This window comes from Scyliorhinus torazame, chromosome 11 (genome assembly GCF_047496885.1).
Source record: "Scyliorhinus torazame isolate Kashiwa2021f chromosome 11, sScyTor2.1, whole genome shotgun sequence".
In the NCBI taxonomy this organism is placed as follows: domain Eukaryota; kingdom Metazoa; phylum Chordata; class Chondrichthyes; order Carcharhiniformes; family Scyliorhinidae; genus Scyliorhinus; species Scyliorhinus torazame.
Window position 1 is genome coordinate 77,122,584 of NC_092717.1, and position 16,750 is coordinate 77,139,333.

Genomic DNA, 16,750 nt, shown 5'->3' on the forward strand with positions numbered 1-16,750 from the left:
TCTGAGGATATTTTCCATCACACTTTGGAATATTGGACATGCTGAAGAGACTCCAAATGGCAGCCTGGTATACTCATACAGCCCCTTTTGTGTGTTGATGGTCACATTTTTTCATGAGGATGGGTCCAAAACTAATTCAAGATAAGTGTGACTCATGTCGAGCCTTGCATATAGTGCAAGGTATTGGGTAACAATCCCGACGGGATGTTCGGTTGATGGTCATTTTATAATCTCCGCAGATGGGAATGGAATCACCAGGTTTCATTACCGGCACGATCTGTGCAGCTCAATCCGCAAATTGCCATGGGCGGAAGATTGACAACTTCTCCAAATGGTCCAGTTCTGTATCTGTCTTAAAATAAGTTCATTGTTTACCACTTAAGGCAACCAGGATCTTACATGTAACAAATTTAGGCAAATGGTATGGATATAAGTTTATTCAGGGAAATATTGATCAATAATAACCAACAAGAAGAATCTGGGGCGAAATTCTCCGGAAACGGCGCGATGTCCACCGACTGGCGCCCAAAACAGCGCAAATGAGACGGGCATCGCGCCGCCCCAAAGGTGCGGAATGCTCCGCATCTTTGGGGGCCGAGCCCCAACTTTGAGGGGCTAGGTCGGCGGCGGACGAATTTCCGCCCCTCCAGCTGGCGGAAAAGGCCTTTGGTGCCCCGCCAGCTGGCGCGGAAATGACATCTCCGGGCAGCGCATGCGCGGGAGCGTCTGCAGCCACTGACAGCTTCCCACGCATGCGCAGTGGAGGGAGTCTCTTCTGCCTCCGCCATGGTGGAGACCGTGGCGGAGGCGGAAGGGAAAGAGTGCCCCCACGGCACAGGCCCGCCCGCGGATCGGTGGGCCCCGATCGCGGGCCAGGCCACTGTGGGGGCACCCCCCAGGGCCAGATCACCCCGCATCCCCCCCAGGACCCCGGAGCCCGCCCGCGCCGCCTTGTCCCGCCGGTATGGTAGTTGGTTTAATTTACGCCGGCGGGACAGGCATTTTAGCGGCGGGACTTGCCGGAGAATCGAGCGGGGGGGCCCGCCAACCTGCGCGGCGCAATTCCCACCCCCGCCGAATATCCGGTGCCGGAGACTTTGGCAACCGCCGGGGGCGGGATTCACGCCAGCCCCCGGCGATTCTCCGATCCGGCGGGGGGGGGGGGGTCGGAGAATCTCGCCCCTGATATACACTATATAATATGCAAATACTAATCTGAAATGATACTGGATATTTGAATTACCAATTTTACATGAAAAGCAACTATTAATAGTACTAATAAGTCTGAAATAATAAAATATTTTTATTTTATTTTAATATGAGCAGATATCATAAATAGCCTAGAATCAAAATTATACTTTAAAAGCAGTGCCAGCAGTAATGATAAAAATTATAATTTAGAATTATCAACTTTTATTGGAGAAAAACCTTTAAGGAAAGGGAAAAACATCTTCTCAGAAACAATTTCAGGCATTTCAGCATCACTAAAGCCAAAAGGTTATTATCTGGTACTCCATGCATTTCTTTTTCAATGAACAATTGGAAACATTTATCCTTTAAGAACTACAATTTGGTACAGGCATTCATGCTGCACAGGAGGAGTCAATTTTCTCTTTTTGATATCAAAACTAAACTAATATAGAAACATTGCAATTCATAGAATGGACATGATGTGTATGTCTTCAAATGTATTTTCTGAAACAGGCAAAAAATTTGACATTTTTCTCTGGAAAGTTTTGATTGGAGAGAATATTACCATGAGATGGCAGTGTACGCTGAATGCTTGGAAGTGCACCTCATGCAATTTTAGAGCCTCTTGTCTTTCATTGCAGCAAAGAAAATCACATTTATTTTCCAAAAGAAATAATGGAATTCAATTTACCTGCCAATAAAAAGAGCACTTTTAAATATTTAAAATATGATAAACGTTAGCACTTAAAGGAATATGCATCATGCATCATACAGAACCAACCTATATGTATGAATCATTTCACATATTACGACAGTTTCATTATTTTGTTTATTTTCCCATCTTGCATTCCAAACAAGCTTTTACAGACTCTTACTTTTTATATCTTGTGGAGTGAGTCACAGATGTTGTAGACAATATATAGTTGATTTGGTCTCAGTGGAAAAGTAAATTAACACCATTTGTTCCTTTCAGCTCCTGACTAGAGATTAACTATCCAACATTTTTATTTCAAAGACGCACGTTAATATATAAACCTCATAGGAAATCAATATGCAGTTGAGTACAGTTTTGGTGCTGGATACAGTGCAATAATTTGGGCAAAGAGTAATTGAGGATCTTTATAAGCTGCAAAAACACTTCAGGAAAATTACTAAGAACAAGGAAACATATTTGTGTTTTGTCTCAATTATTTACTTAAAATCAAAGCCAGGTGCATAACCACTAGACAATTTGAACAAATCAAGCTTTCATTAGATTAGATTGTGCAATGTGTGGAGGGAACAGTAAATATCAAAGTGAAAATTAAACAAAAAATCAATGAAAGAACCAGTAGCACAGTATTATCTTTTGAAGCAGATCCTTCCTGTTTTATAGCTTTGCTGAGTGGTCTCGTTTGAGCTGTATTTTCAAAACAAAAAGTGCTGCAAGGGACATATGTATATTTGAAATGCGTGGCTAGCTGTACATAACAAATAGTCCCCCATTAAACTGTTTGTGCTGGCAGTGGAAATACTGCAGAAAATACAATTGCAAACAAGAAATAAAAATGAATAAATTGCTATTTATCAACTCAGCACTCTGCTGGTTGTACCTAAGAGAAAATTTGGAACATAATAACAATATTGACTCAAATAGTCATGCTGAGTTAATCCCTCCTTGCAACAAATAAGAAGATTGACTATATGTAATGTATGAGATTATTGAATTGGGAAGCATAGTGATGAATGTAATAAATTGTCATATTTTATATTTTTCTGTAGTAATGTTATTAAAACATGGGTTAAGATGCATACAGGAGGTATGACTGCTGGATCAGTGATTAAGAAGTCATAAAAGTGAGGTATTAATTTATTTGCAGGTGAAGTGATCTTCTAATAGATCTTAGGGACAATTTATTTCTTTACAGATAGCTAGTTAATGGAATATTGTTTTAGGTTTCAAGGGACTCCTGGGGTGTGGATAAATTATGTGCGGTATTGTGTTTGGTCCTAGCTAAACAAGTCAAGGGATGTCTTGTGAGAAGAGACAAAAGAATGCTTTATGCTTTGGGTGCTGATAATGCAGTTGATGGAAGAAACCAGGGGCGAAATTCTCCGACCCCCCGCTGGGTCGGAGAATCGCCGGGGGCTGGCGTGAATCCCGCCCCCGCCGGTTGCCGAAGTCTCCGGCACCGGAGATTCGGCGGGGGCGGGAATCGCGCCGGTTGGCGGGCCCCCCCGCGCGATTCTCCGGCCCGGATGGGCCGAAGTCCCACCTCTAAAATGCCTGTCCCGCCGGCGTAAATTAAACCACCTACATTACCGGCGGGACAAGGCGGTGCAGGTGGGCTCCGGGGTCCTGGCGTGTGCCCCCACGGTGGCCTGGCCCGCGATCGGGGCCCACCGATCCGCGAGCGGGCCTGTGCCGTGGGGGCACGCTTTCCCTTCCGCCTCCACCACGGTCTCCACCATGGCAGAGGCAGAAGAGACTCCCTCCACTGCGCATGCATGGGAATGCTGTCAGCGGCCGCTGACGCTCCCGCGCATGCGCCGCCCGGAGATGTCATTTCCGCGCCAGCTGGCGGGGCACCAAAGACCTTTTCCGCCAGATAGCAGGGCGGAAATTCATCCGGCGCCGGCCTAGCCCCTTAAAGTTGGGGCTCGACCCCAAAGATGCGGAGCATTCCGCAACTTTGGGGCGGCGCGATGCCCGTCTGATTTGCGCTGTTTTGGGCGCCAGGTGGCGGACATCGCGCCGTTTCTGGAGAATTTCGCCACAGGTCTGTCTGAAGAGTCAGTAAATCCTAGAATTTTAATTTGAACAGAGGTGTTTCAGTTTGGCCCTGAAAGATTCACTCTCCAAAGATTCTGCATAGAGAAAAGCAAGCAAAACCCTGGTTGTTAACTTTATTCATGAATGGTATTTAATATATATTGGCTTGCTTAATTGGAGCACAGTGTCAGGTATATGAAATAAGATAAGGGGCAAGATTCAATGAGAAAAACAGAGCCCATTTTTGGGCAGTTAGCGGGCTGTTTCTAGGCTGCTGCAGCACTGAGAAACACCCCACTATTCAATGAGACTTCGCTTTTTTTTCTGGCCTTGGCGCGGAATGGACTGTCGAGACCGTGCTTTAGCCAGTGTAGGAAGACTACTCAAGGATCGGGCCACCATTTTTAAAGGCAGCCCTGATCTTTTGACCCCTCTCAGCGACCCCACCATGGCTTCTAGACCTCCCCGCCTCCCTCCCTGACTTCACCAAACGTATTTCTTCCAGGGTCCTCAAGCCCCCCCTTACCCCACTCTTAAGGGCAAAGCACCCCAGTACCAACCCAAGGCACTTTCAACCTACCTGGATACCATGGCACTGCCATCCTGTCACCCTGGCAGTGGTAAACTGCCAAGCTGGGATACCAAGGTGCCAGGCTGGCAACGCCAAAGTGTCACCCTGCCCTTTCCCCAATCAACCAGGGGTCTCCAATGGCCTTGAACACTCCCCAGGTGCTATTATGCCTGGTCTACATTTGCGTAGGTTAGGAGTAAACTGCACCTGATTTGGCCGTCAGTTCCCAAGCGATGGAAGAATACGACGCAGACATATTTAAATGAGCCATCAGGCTCTTTTAAATATGTTGATCCAGATCTCGCACAGTGAGGCGAGATCCAGATCATGAAGTCTCTCAAGGTTCGGTTGAATCTTGCAAAACGTCTCAAGTTTCTCGAATCTCGAGAGAGACCTCTCGCGAGATTCAGTGGCCTCGTTGCATCACCAAATCGGATAAGACGAGGCCATTATATCCTGCCTAAGTTTTCTTTTTTTACTTAAGAATTTTGTAACAGTTAACTGCAAAGCTATTTCTTTGTTGTTAATGTGGTTAATTCTGCAATTAAATTAATGTTCATTTTAACATAAAAGATGGGCGGGATCTCTGTTTCTGAGACTAAGTGTTGACGCCGACACAGAATTCATGGACTTTCATGACATCAAAACTGGTGCCGAACCTGGATCGCTTCAGTAACTGTCGAGGGGCTAACACCGGTGCCTTGTGGAACACAATCAATTCCAATGAGCAGCACAGTAGCATAGCACGGTAGCAATTCCAATGGGCAGCACGGTAGCATAGTGGTTAGCACAATTGCTTCACAACTTCAGGGTCTCAAGTTTGACTCCCGGCTTGGGTCACTGTCAGTGTGGAGTCTGCACATTCTCCCCGTGTGTGCGTGGGTTTCCTCCGGATGCTCCGGTTTCCTCCCACAGTCCAAAGATGTGCAGGTGAGGTGGATTGGCCATGCTAAATTGCCCTTAGTGTCCAAAATTGGGGTTTCTGGGTTATGGGGATAAGGTGGGGGTGTGGGCTTGTGTAGAATGCTCTTTCCAAGAGCTGGTGCAGACTCGATGGGCCAAATGTCCACCTTCTGCACCATAAATTCTATAAATTAAATGAAAAACGGTGCGGGATTCGCCGGGTCTATGATTGACACTCGGGAGGCTGACAAGCTGCAGCTGCATATACACATTACAATCCCCACACACTCTCACCCCAGCCAACAAGATGGCACTGGTTGTGCTGGAATGCGCCCATACAGCTGATGGTTGACTGGGGCCAAAGGGCACCTAAGGGGATGGCCTGAGGGGAGACCTATATGACCCGTGGCCCTAAGTTCACAGTTGGCTGTCAGTGGCGTGTGCAGCTGCATGGCAGCCTTGCCGGCTGCAACAATGGTGTACCGTGCCCGTCCACCCCAACCCCACAACCCACCTCCAGTTCACCCCCATTACTCTCCCCGGCCCTGGCAGAAGCCCCGTGGCCAGCGGCACAACTGTCAGAAAACTATGGCGATGTTGGACACTTTCCTTCCCCCTCTCTCTCCCTCAGCAGCCACGATGCTGATTTCATGATTTTTAAAAGCACAAGTGAACTGCGCCGCCAGGAACTCGGCCCATCGGAGGGGGAGCACCACAGATGCCCCAGAGAATACTGTGCCGGGACCGCTACTGACATGCAAACAGGGCAGGATTCTCTGTTCGCTGACGCCAAAATCACAAATGCAATTGGGCCGAGATGGATTTCGACGCTAAAATTGCGGTGGCCGCTGTTTTGACACCAAATCGCATTTCATCGTCACCTCGACAGTGGCGTCAACGCGGTCCAGAAAAGACATACAGTAAACACCGTGTGGGTGTGGGGGGAGAAATGAGCATTGGAATCTCCATTGGGCCCAGAGGAAATCTGAAATGCATTGGGTTGCTACAGATTGGTAATAGCTCTGGCCCAGATGGCATCCCCATTGAATTTTATAAGACATTTGCGGAGAAGTTGGTGTCTTTAATTCTAGATATGTTTAACGGTTCTTTATCCTGGATAGGTCTCTATCCCCTTGATTCTCAAGAAAGACAAAAACCTAACAGAGTGTGGGTCGTATTGATCTATATCACACTTAAATGCAGATGTTAATTTACTGGCCAAAGTGCTGCTACTGCGAATGGATCCCTGCCTCCCAGAGGTGATCTCGTTGGATCAGACAGCCTTCGTCAGGGTTTGGCAATTGGTGGCCAATATACGTCGCCTGCTAAACCTTGTCCTTTTCCTCTCCTCGGTGCCTAAACTCGAGGTGATTGTTTACCCGAGATGCCAAAATGGTGTGTAATAGAGTGGAGTGTGTTGTGTTATGCTTCTTCATGTAGCATAAGCAGCTTCCTTGATGTATGCTCTGACAAAGGAAGGTTCAGATTTGGAGATAGGTTTAACACATTTATTGAACAGTTAACAATTCTCCTACTTGAGTTTGACTCTCCTGCTAATCTTGCTATAGTAACTCAGTATAACGAACCAGTCTGCTGTAAGGGTGTGATGCTTCTGATCTGCCCCTGTACTTCTCTCTGAGTGTCGCCTGTGGAAAGAGAAAGAGCTTGTGTGCCCTGTCCTTTTATATGGGTTTCCCCCTTGTGGTCGTGTCACCTCTGGGTGTCTTGACTGCCCATTGGTCGTGTCCTATTCTAAGTGTTCATTAGCTGTATGTCTGCATGTCATGATGCCTCTGGTGCTCCCTCTAATGTTTACTTAGTCGTAGTGTATTTACATTAACCCCTTGTGTATTTACAGTGATGCATTTCACCACAGAGTGGGAGTATCTGTTTGAGATTCTTGGGAGTTCGGGTTTGGATACAAGTTTCTCTTGCAGGTTTGAACATCCTCCGAGGCCCTTGGAGACTTTTTGACCCGACCCGACCTGACATCCGTGACCAGGAAGAAGACCGGGCCCAAACTGGAAGTGAAGCCCCAACCTCGATTTGGAGCCGATCCGGACCTCGGAGCTCCCAACCTGACCTAACTACCGACGCCAGCCCCCAGATCGCCTTGCCCAGTCCCCGGAGGTCTCGACCCAACCTCCGACGGCAAGAACTAGCCCAACGCAATCCCGAGAGACCCGCCCAGCGACCCGACCTGGAGAGGCCCGCCCAACAACCCGACCTACCTAGTGATGGAATAAAGAAAAGTCCACGTGGAGATCCGACCCCCGGAGCGCCCAGGGAGGGAACAGACCACAGGACCCCGCCCAACTTGCCTCAGAAAGCCCCTGCCCATGACCCAGGACCCCCGAAACGGCGGAGACCCCGCGCGAGGACCCGACCGCGCTGCAAGGTATTCCCGCGCCCGTAGGGACCCATCCGGGTCACAAACATGCCCCCCTAGCAACCCCTCTACCTCAACCAGCGCCCGGGACCTTGCCAGACGTGACCCCGGATACGTAACCAGCTGGTCCCTGCCAGCGCCCTGGACCACGCCAGACGCAACCACCTACTTTCCACAAGGGCTGACATCTCCCATCGGATCCCAGGATCATCCAGCAGCAGCCGCCGACCGAGGAAGAGAGGGAAATGTGCCGGTCTGCAGGTTAGACTGAAGCAACGCGGTTTCAAGACCCCTCTCCCCAGCATACTCCTGGTAAACGTCCAAGTGATCGAAAACAAGCTGGATGAACTTAACGCCAGACTTACCTCTCAGAGGAAAGTAAGAGACTCCTGTGTGCTCTGTTTCACAGAGACATAGCTCACCCTCGCCTCACCGGACTGTGCCATACAACCTGAAGGCTTCTCAATTCACCGGACGGACCGCACGGCATCATCAGGCAAAGCAAAGGGTGGAGGGGTTTGCCTCCTCATCAACTCCTCCTGGTGCTTGGATGTGGCGACCCTGGCGACCTACTGCTCCCAGACCTGGAATACCTGACCGTGAAGTGCCGCCCATATTATCTTCCACGTGAGTTTACTTCAGCCATTATCACAGCGGTCTACATCCCACCCCAGGCAGAAGTGAGGAAGGTGCTGGACGAACTATACACAGTTATAAACAACTACGAAACAGAAAACCCGGAGGCCTTGTTCATCGTGGCCGGAGACTTCAAAAAGGCCAACTTCAAGAGTGTACTGCCAAAATTCCACCAGCACATCTCCTGTCCCACCAGGGGCGACAACACTCTTGACCACTGTGACTCAAAAATCAAGGTCGCCTACCGTTCCATCCCCCGACCACACTTTGGGAAATCAGACCATAAGACGGTGCTCCTTCTACCGGCATACAAGCAGAAACTCAAGCAGGAGAATCCAGCTAAGAAGGTCGTGCAGTGCTGGTCCGAGGAGACAGAAGAGCTCTTACGTGACTGCTTAGTGACAGTGGACTGGTCCATATTTAAAAACTCAGCGACCAACTTAAATGAGTATGCCACCACCGTCACAGACCTCATCAGCAAATGTGTGGACGACTGCGTGCCAAAGGAAGCAGTACGTACCTTCCGCAACCGGAAACCATGGCTCAATCGTGAGATTGATTCTCTACTGAAGGACAGATCTGAGGCGTTCAAGACAGACGACGCTAACCTATACACAAAATTGAGGTACGACCTCCGCAAAGCCAACCGAGATGCCAAGAGAGAATATCAAACCAAGCTCGAGTCACAGACAGACTCTCGGCGGTTGTGGCAAGGGCTAAACAACATAACGGGCTACAAAGCGAAGCCGAGCAGTATCTCCGGCAGCAGCGCACCCCTCCCCGATGAAATCAATGCAGTCTATGCTCGGTTCGAGCAGGTAACCAACAATCCGCTGTCGAGTGCCCCAGCAGCCCATAACTCACCCATACCCACCATCACAGCTTCCGAAGTCAGATCGGCCTTCCTGAAAGTGAACCCTCAGAAGGCGACGGGCCCGGACGGGGTCCCTGGTCGTGCACTCAGAGCCTGTGCGGACCAGCTGGCAGAGGTATTCGCGGACATTTATAACCTGTCCCTACTCCACTCCGAGGCCCCCACCTGCTTCAAGAAGACCACCATCATACCGGTACCAAAGAAGAACCACGCAACGTGCCTCAATGACTACCGTCCGGTGGCCCTGACCTCAGTCGTAATGAAGTGCTTCGAGAGGTTGATCATGAAGCGCATCACCTCCATACTCCCAGAATGCCTTGATCCACTGCAATTGGCATACCGTTGCAACCGGTCCACATCAGATGCCATTTCCCTGGCACTACACTCATCCCTAGAGCATCTCAAAAACAAGGACTCCTACATCAGACTCCTATTTATTGACTACAGATCCACCTTCAACACCATTATCCCAGCCAAACTCATATCAAAGCTCCAAAACCTAGGACTTGGCACCCCACTCTGCAACTGGATCCTCGGTTTTCTGACCAACAAGAATGAACAACAACACCTCCTCCACAATAGTCCTCAACACCGGGCCCCGCAAGGCTGCGTACTTAGCCCCCTACTCTACTCCCTGTACACACACGACTGCGTGGCAAAACTTGGTTCCAACTCCATCTACAAGTTTGCTGACGATACGACCATAGTGGGCCGGATCTCGAATAATGACGAGTCAGAATACAGGTGGGAGATAGAGAACCTAGTGGATTGGTGTAGCGACAACTATCTCTCCCTCAATGCCAGCAAATCTAAAGAGCTGGTCATTGACTTCAGGAAGCAAAGTACTGTACACACCCCTATCAGCATCAATGGGGCCGAGGTGGAGATGGTTAGCAATTTCAAATTCCTAGGGGTGCACATCTCCAAAAATCTGTCCTGGTCCACCCACGTCGACGCTACCACCAAGAAAGCACAACAGCGCCTATACTTCCTCAGGAAACTAAGGAAATTCGGCATGTCCATATTAACCCTCACCAACTTTTACAGATGCACCATAGAAAGCATCCTATCAGGCTGCATCACAGCCTGGTATGGCAACTGCTCGGCCCAGGACCGGAAGAAACTTCAGAGAGACGTGAACACCGCCCAGTCCATCACACGAACCTACCTCCCATCCATTGACTGCATCTACACCTCCCGCTGCCTGGGGAAAGCGGGCAGCATAATCAAAGATCCCTCCCACCCGGCTTACTCACTCTTCAAACTTCTTCCATCGGGCAGGAGATACAGAAGTCTGAGAACACGCACGAACAGACTCAAAAACAGTTTCTTCCCCACTGTCACCAGACTCCTAAATGACCTTCTTTTGGACTGATCTCATTAACACTACACCCTGTATGCTTTATCCGATGCCAGTGCTTATGTAGTTACATTGTATATGTTGTGTTGCCCTATTATGTATTTTCTTTTATTCCCTTTCCTTCCCATGTACTTAATGATCTGTTGAGCTGCTCGCAGAAAAATACTTTTCACTGTACCTCGGTACACGTGACAATAAACAAATCCAATCCAATCCAAGTTTATCTCTTGGATTCGACGACTATATATAGCCTCACACCGCTAGTGTTTGTATAAATGTTCTGAGCTCTGGTACTTCCAATTGAATCCGAGCATGAGACATAGGTGTCTACTGTCTCCGCTCCTGTTTGCATTGGCAATAGAACCATTTGCTATAGCGTTGAGGTCCATTGTTAAGTGAAAGCGGATAAATCGAGGAGCGGTTGAGCAATGGGTGTCCCTTTACGCAGATGGCCTACGTCTCTATATCACGGACCCAATACCTTCTATGGACAAGATAATGAAGCTGCTTGGGAGTTTTGACTCCTTCTCTGGGTAAAAGTTGACGTTGGACAAGAGTGAATGTTTCCTCTTCAACCATCCAGGGAGGAGAGCCCAACTGGGGATGCTCGTTACCTTTTCACCTTGCTGAGGCGAGCTTTCATTATCTGGGATCCAGATGGCCCATGATTGGGCCTCACTTCATTAACTAAATTGAACTAGTTTGGTTGGTGGTGTGAAGTCAGACTTACAGAAGTGCGATAACCTTCATCTGTCCTTGGCGGGCAGGGTTCAGGTAATTAAAATGAACATTCTCCCGAGGTTTTTTATTTAATTTTTGATGTCTCCCCATTTTTCTTCCCAAGTCCTATTTTGCAAAGTCAATAAATTAATGTCTTGCTTCATTTAGGCAGGTAAGACTCCAAGGATCAGTGGGGCTTGCTCCAAAGAGATAGGCATTCTGGGGCTTGTCTCTACCCAATTTATTGTTTTACTATTGAGCAGCCAATATTCAGAAGATATCAGCTCGTAACCTCCCATTATCGGTGGTGAGCCACAGGTTGCTGATTCTGAGATAGAAAACTGTACACTTACCTGCCCTCAGAAATTGCGACAAATGTTCTGGCTCCAGCGGCAGCCTCGGGCCTCCAGCGGGACAGTCTACGCAGGCTCCAGCGCTGCGCAGTTTCGATGTAGACATACCCCCTTACCAAGTAGCAGTTACGGGAATGCCCATTGAGGGCAGGCATTTAAACTGCAGAATTAGTTGAAGACAACAAGAAACATGTTTACCAAGTGCTTTAAAGGTATGTGGATGTTTTTTAATTGTTCCTTTTGCTCTTTCTTTTATACAGACATTGCTGTTGTTATTGGTTCTTTTAAAGTCATTTTTAATTTCTTTCATGATTAAAGGTGATTCTTTATAAGGGAACATAGGTTTTGTTATCTGTTTTAAATCTTTGAAATTATTTAAATCTGCACTATATTATGATCTAACTTTACGTATTCATATGTTCTAGTTTAGGTTATGGTCATAAGATTTTAAAAGCACCCCAGGGCACTTTGCTGTCACTGTCCTTGTAGCATCTGATATTCTTTCCTCCCACAGTCCAAAGATGTGCAAATTAGGTGGATTGGCCATGGAAAATTGACCCTTAGTGTCCAAGGATGTACAGGTTAGATTCTGGGGATAGAGCGGGGGAGTGCGCCAATGCAGGGTGCTCTTTCAGAGGATCGGTGCAGACTTGATGGGCCAAATGGCCTCCTTCTGCATTGTAGGAATTCTATGATTCTATTCTATGGTTCTCGGAAACCCATGAAGACAAAGAGAGAATGTGCAAATACCACACAGTAACGCAAGGTCCGAATTGAACTTGGGTCCCTGGTGTTGTGAGGTAGCCGTGCAAACCAGTGTGCCACCATGTTGCCCGTGTTATTATGTTTCTGCCTTGTTTACTTCAAATATCTTATTCATTTATAATTATCTCAATTAAATGTTGTGTCTTGATTTTTCAGTAACACATTTGGAGAAGCGATGGAAAACATCTATTAACAAAAATAATTTTATAAATACCGAAGTTTGAAACTAGTTTACAATTAATTTAATTAACACTTAATTTTATCAGATGAACAATGACATTTTGTGCAATAACAACCTGAACCTTTTTACAAATTTTGTGCAATAAAATATATTTTCTCACTTAAAACACAATGGTTCTGTCTGTTGTGGAGGGGAAGGAAGGGGGAAGGAGAGGGGGGAGGGAGGAGAGGGAAGAGGGGGGAAGGAGAGAAAAGGGGAAAGGGGAGAGTGGGAGGGAGTAAGATGAGGAGGTAAAGAGGCTTCAAACATATCAATTGTCAATTTTATAAGTGTCATGTGAGAGTACCTTTAAGAAATGGATGTTTAAGCAATGTACCTTTAAGAAATGGAACTGCTCATGTTACTGAAGTGATGTCAGAGGGTGGGGGGAGCTGAGCTCACTTCTGCTTTTTGAGTTTCAGTTTGAGAGAGCAGCTTGGGTGTGTCTGTGTGTTTCCAGGGAGCTGCATGAAGAAAACAAAGGGGCTGTAGCTGTAGTAACCAAAAGCAGCAGCACGGTTGAACCCTTTCTCACTATATTTATTGAATGTAACCTAATGTGCTCCTGTTTGAAGGTTGGTTAAGTCTTGTGGATGTTAAACGGACAGCTGAAACAATTACTTAATCTTTGGGGGTTATCTTTGAATTAATGGGTGTTAAGATATTCAATGGTTGTTTTAAAAAGGTTAACTTGAGTTGATAGATTAAACATTGTTTTGCTTTAAAAAATACTTGTCCATTTATGCTGTATCACACCTGTAGAGTGCGCCGTGTGCTCCCCACACCACAATCTATTAAAAGTTATGGGTCAGTTGAACTCCATGCTACACTTTGGGGTTCTCTAAACTCTGACCCATAACAGGAGCTCAAATTCTGAAAGCAGCAGCTGCTGAAATGCAATATCTTGGCACACATCTCCACTGACATCATTTTGAGATGTCCTTTGCCTGTACACATTTAGTGGTGGGTAATTGATTTGCTTCCTCGCCAGGTGGAGATGTAGCCTGACTCTTCTCTTAAGATCCCTGCGCCCACGTTGAAGCTTCAAAACAAGTTCAAGGATTTTAAGCAGCCAAGCTAGAACAGAGGTGAAGCATGACTACAGATTTTGAATCTGCACTGGATTCTGCAATACCTGGCAGAGATAGTACATGTTAGCTTACAGGAGACTTGCATACGTCAACTAAAGCATTAAACTTTGTTAAAGCATTTGAAGTAACCACAGAGGCTTGTAAGAATGAACATTACATCAGGGAAATAACAGAGCTTAAAATAAATCTAAATGTATTTTAGCTCTGAATCAGCTGGGAGGACAGGTGTGCTAACATTAGTGTCATTGAAGGAGTCACTAGCACCAGTATTGAGGCCATGATCACCGAACCAACTCTGCTGGGCTGCCCAAATGCTTAAATCTTCTTCACCTAGCTCAAGGAAAAATCCTGAACAAGAGGACAAAGGTACCTCTGCAAAGACACCTTGAAGGTTTACCTCCAGAAATGTAACATAGACATCAACGCCTGGGAGACCTTTACTCAGAAGAGACCTACTTGGAGGAACATCCTGACTGAAGAGACACAATTCTTCGAGAACACCTGATGGCAAGAGGAGGCCCAGAAAAGGAGACTGAGAATGGAAGACCAGTGACTTAAGCAGCACGGTAGCACGGGCAGCACGGTAGCATTGTGGATAGCACAATTGCTTCACAGCTCCAGGGTCCCAGGTTCGCTTCCGGCTTGGATCACTGGCTGTGCGGAGTCTGCACATCCTCTCCGTGTGTGCGTGGGTTTCCTCCGGGTGCTCCGGTTTCCTCCCACAGTCCAAAGATGTGCAGGTTAGGTGGATTGGCCATGATAAATTGCCCTTAGTGTCCAAAGTTGCCCTTAATGTTGGGTGGGGTTACTGGGTTATGGGGATAGGGTGGAGGTGTTGACCTTGGGTAGGGTGCTCTTTCCAAGAGCCGGTGCAGACTCGATAGGCCGAATGGCCTCCTTCTGCACGGTAAGTTCTATGATAATCTATGACTGGGGGAGGACAAGTGTGAACGTTGTTCTCGGGGGCCGGCTAACCACACTCATATATTCTGGTCTTGTCCCAAGTTGGTAAGCTTTTGGACCTCTTTCTTCAACACCATGTCGGAGATACTCAATGTTGATTTGAATCCATGTCTGCAGGTGGCTATTTTGGAGGTATGAGACAGTGCTTCAGACGGGGGCGAAGGCGGATGTTCTCGCCTTCGCCTCGGTGATAGCCCAGACATAAGTTTTGCTTGGGTGGAGATTTCCTATTCCTCCCAGTGCCTCAGCTTGGTTGGGTGACCTAATTTCTTTCTTACATTTGGAGTAGGTTAAGTGCACCATTAGAGGGTCGGTGGAAGTGTTCTACCTAAGATGGCAGCCGTTCATTACCTTTTTTAAGGAGCTAGTCGCCATCAGCTGTTAGGTGGTACAGTTTATTTTGGGGAGGTTAATATATGCTTTTGCTTGTTAGTCTCGTTCTATTATTGCGAAACTTTGGTTAATTGTTTTATATAATTGTGTTTATTATGAAAACAATTTACGAAATATTTTTTTTAATGGAAACCAGCCCACTCTGGTGTTTATGCTGCTCATGGGCCTTCCATCTTCATCTCACCCCACCAACACCTCCTTTTATCATTTTCTCTTTCATTTATTTCCCTAGCTTTCTCTTAAATGTATCTGTTTCAGTCACCTCAACGACTCCTTGTGATAGTGAGTTTCACATTCCAGTCACTCTCTGGTAAAAATGTTTATGCTGAATTTGCTAGTGGGTTTATTAGTGATTATGCATGCCGGTTAGTTCAGTTGGCTAGTCGGTGATTTCAGACTATTGTTAACAGTGTGGGTTTGATTTCCATTCTGTCTAAGGCCTCCTCAACCTAGCACTGACAAACAAAATAGCCGAGACAGCAGCTCAGGAAAGCTGGAAACCTACCTTTGGGCAGAGCGTACATCAATGAATGAATAAATGGATGATTTATTAGTAATTACCTTATATTTCTATTTACTATATCCATGGTGGCACAGTGGTCAGCACTGCTGCCACACAGCATCAGGGGCCCAGGTTCGATTCCAGCCTTGGGTGACTGTCTGTGTGGGGTTTGCACACTCGCCCTGTGTCTGCGTGGGTTTACTCCAGGTGCTCTGGTTTCCTCCCACAGTCCAAAGATGTGCAGGTTAGGTGGATTGACTGCTAAATTGCCCCTTAGTGTCCAAAGATGTGAAGGTTGGATGGGATTACGGAGTTAGGGTGGGGGAATAGGTCTAGGTAGGGGTGCTCTTTCAGAGGGTAGGAATTCTATGATTCTGGTCTCCCCAGCAAGGAAGCACCTTATTGCTATCTACTCTATGCAACCCTTTAATAATATACCTCCAGCAGGTCACTACACAGTTTTCTTTTTTTTAAGAGAAAAAAATCCCCAGTGTATTCAATCATTCCAGATAGGAATAATCTCTCAGTTCGGGTATCATTCTGGTAAATCTGTTTTGTACCTTCTCAGTGCCTCTAAATCCTTGTTATAATGTGCAAACCGGACCTGTTCAGAGTCCTATTTGTGTTTATCCTCTCTCAGTTTGAGTAGTTTATCAATTATCTCCTGTCTTGCCATCTTCAATGTATTTATATCTTTTTAAATCTCTTCTTCTAATGTCATGCCCAACATATTCGGCTCCTGTCTAAATACAATGGCAAAGTAAAATAGTTTTGCCCTTTCACTATCACTACTTGTGAGTATATACATAGAAAATAGAAGCAGGAGGAGGCCATTTGGCCCTTCGAGCCTGCTCCATCATTCACTATGATAATTTCTGATCATCAAATTCAATATCCTGATCCGGCCTTCCCCCATATCCCTTGATCCCTTTAGTCTCAAGAGCTATATCTAATTCACTCTTGATATCACACAATGTTTTGGCCTGAATTACTTTCTGTGGTAGTGACTTCCACAGATTCACCACTCTCTGGTTGAAGAAATTTCTCCTCAGCACAGTCCGAAAAGG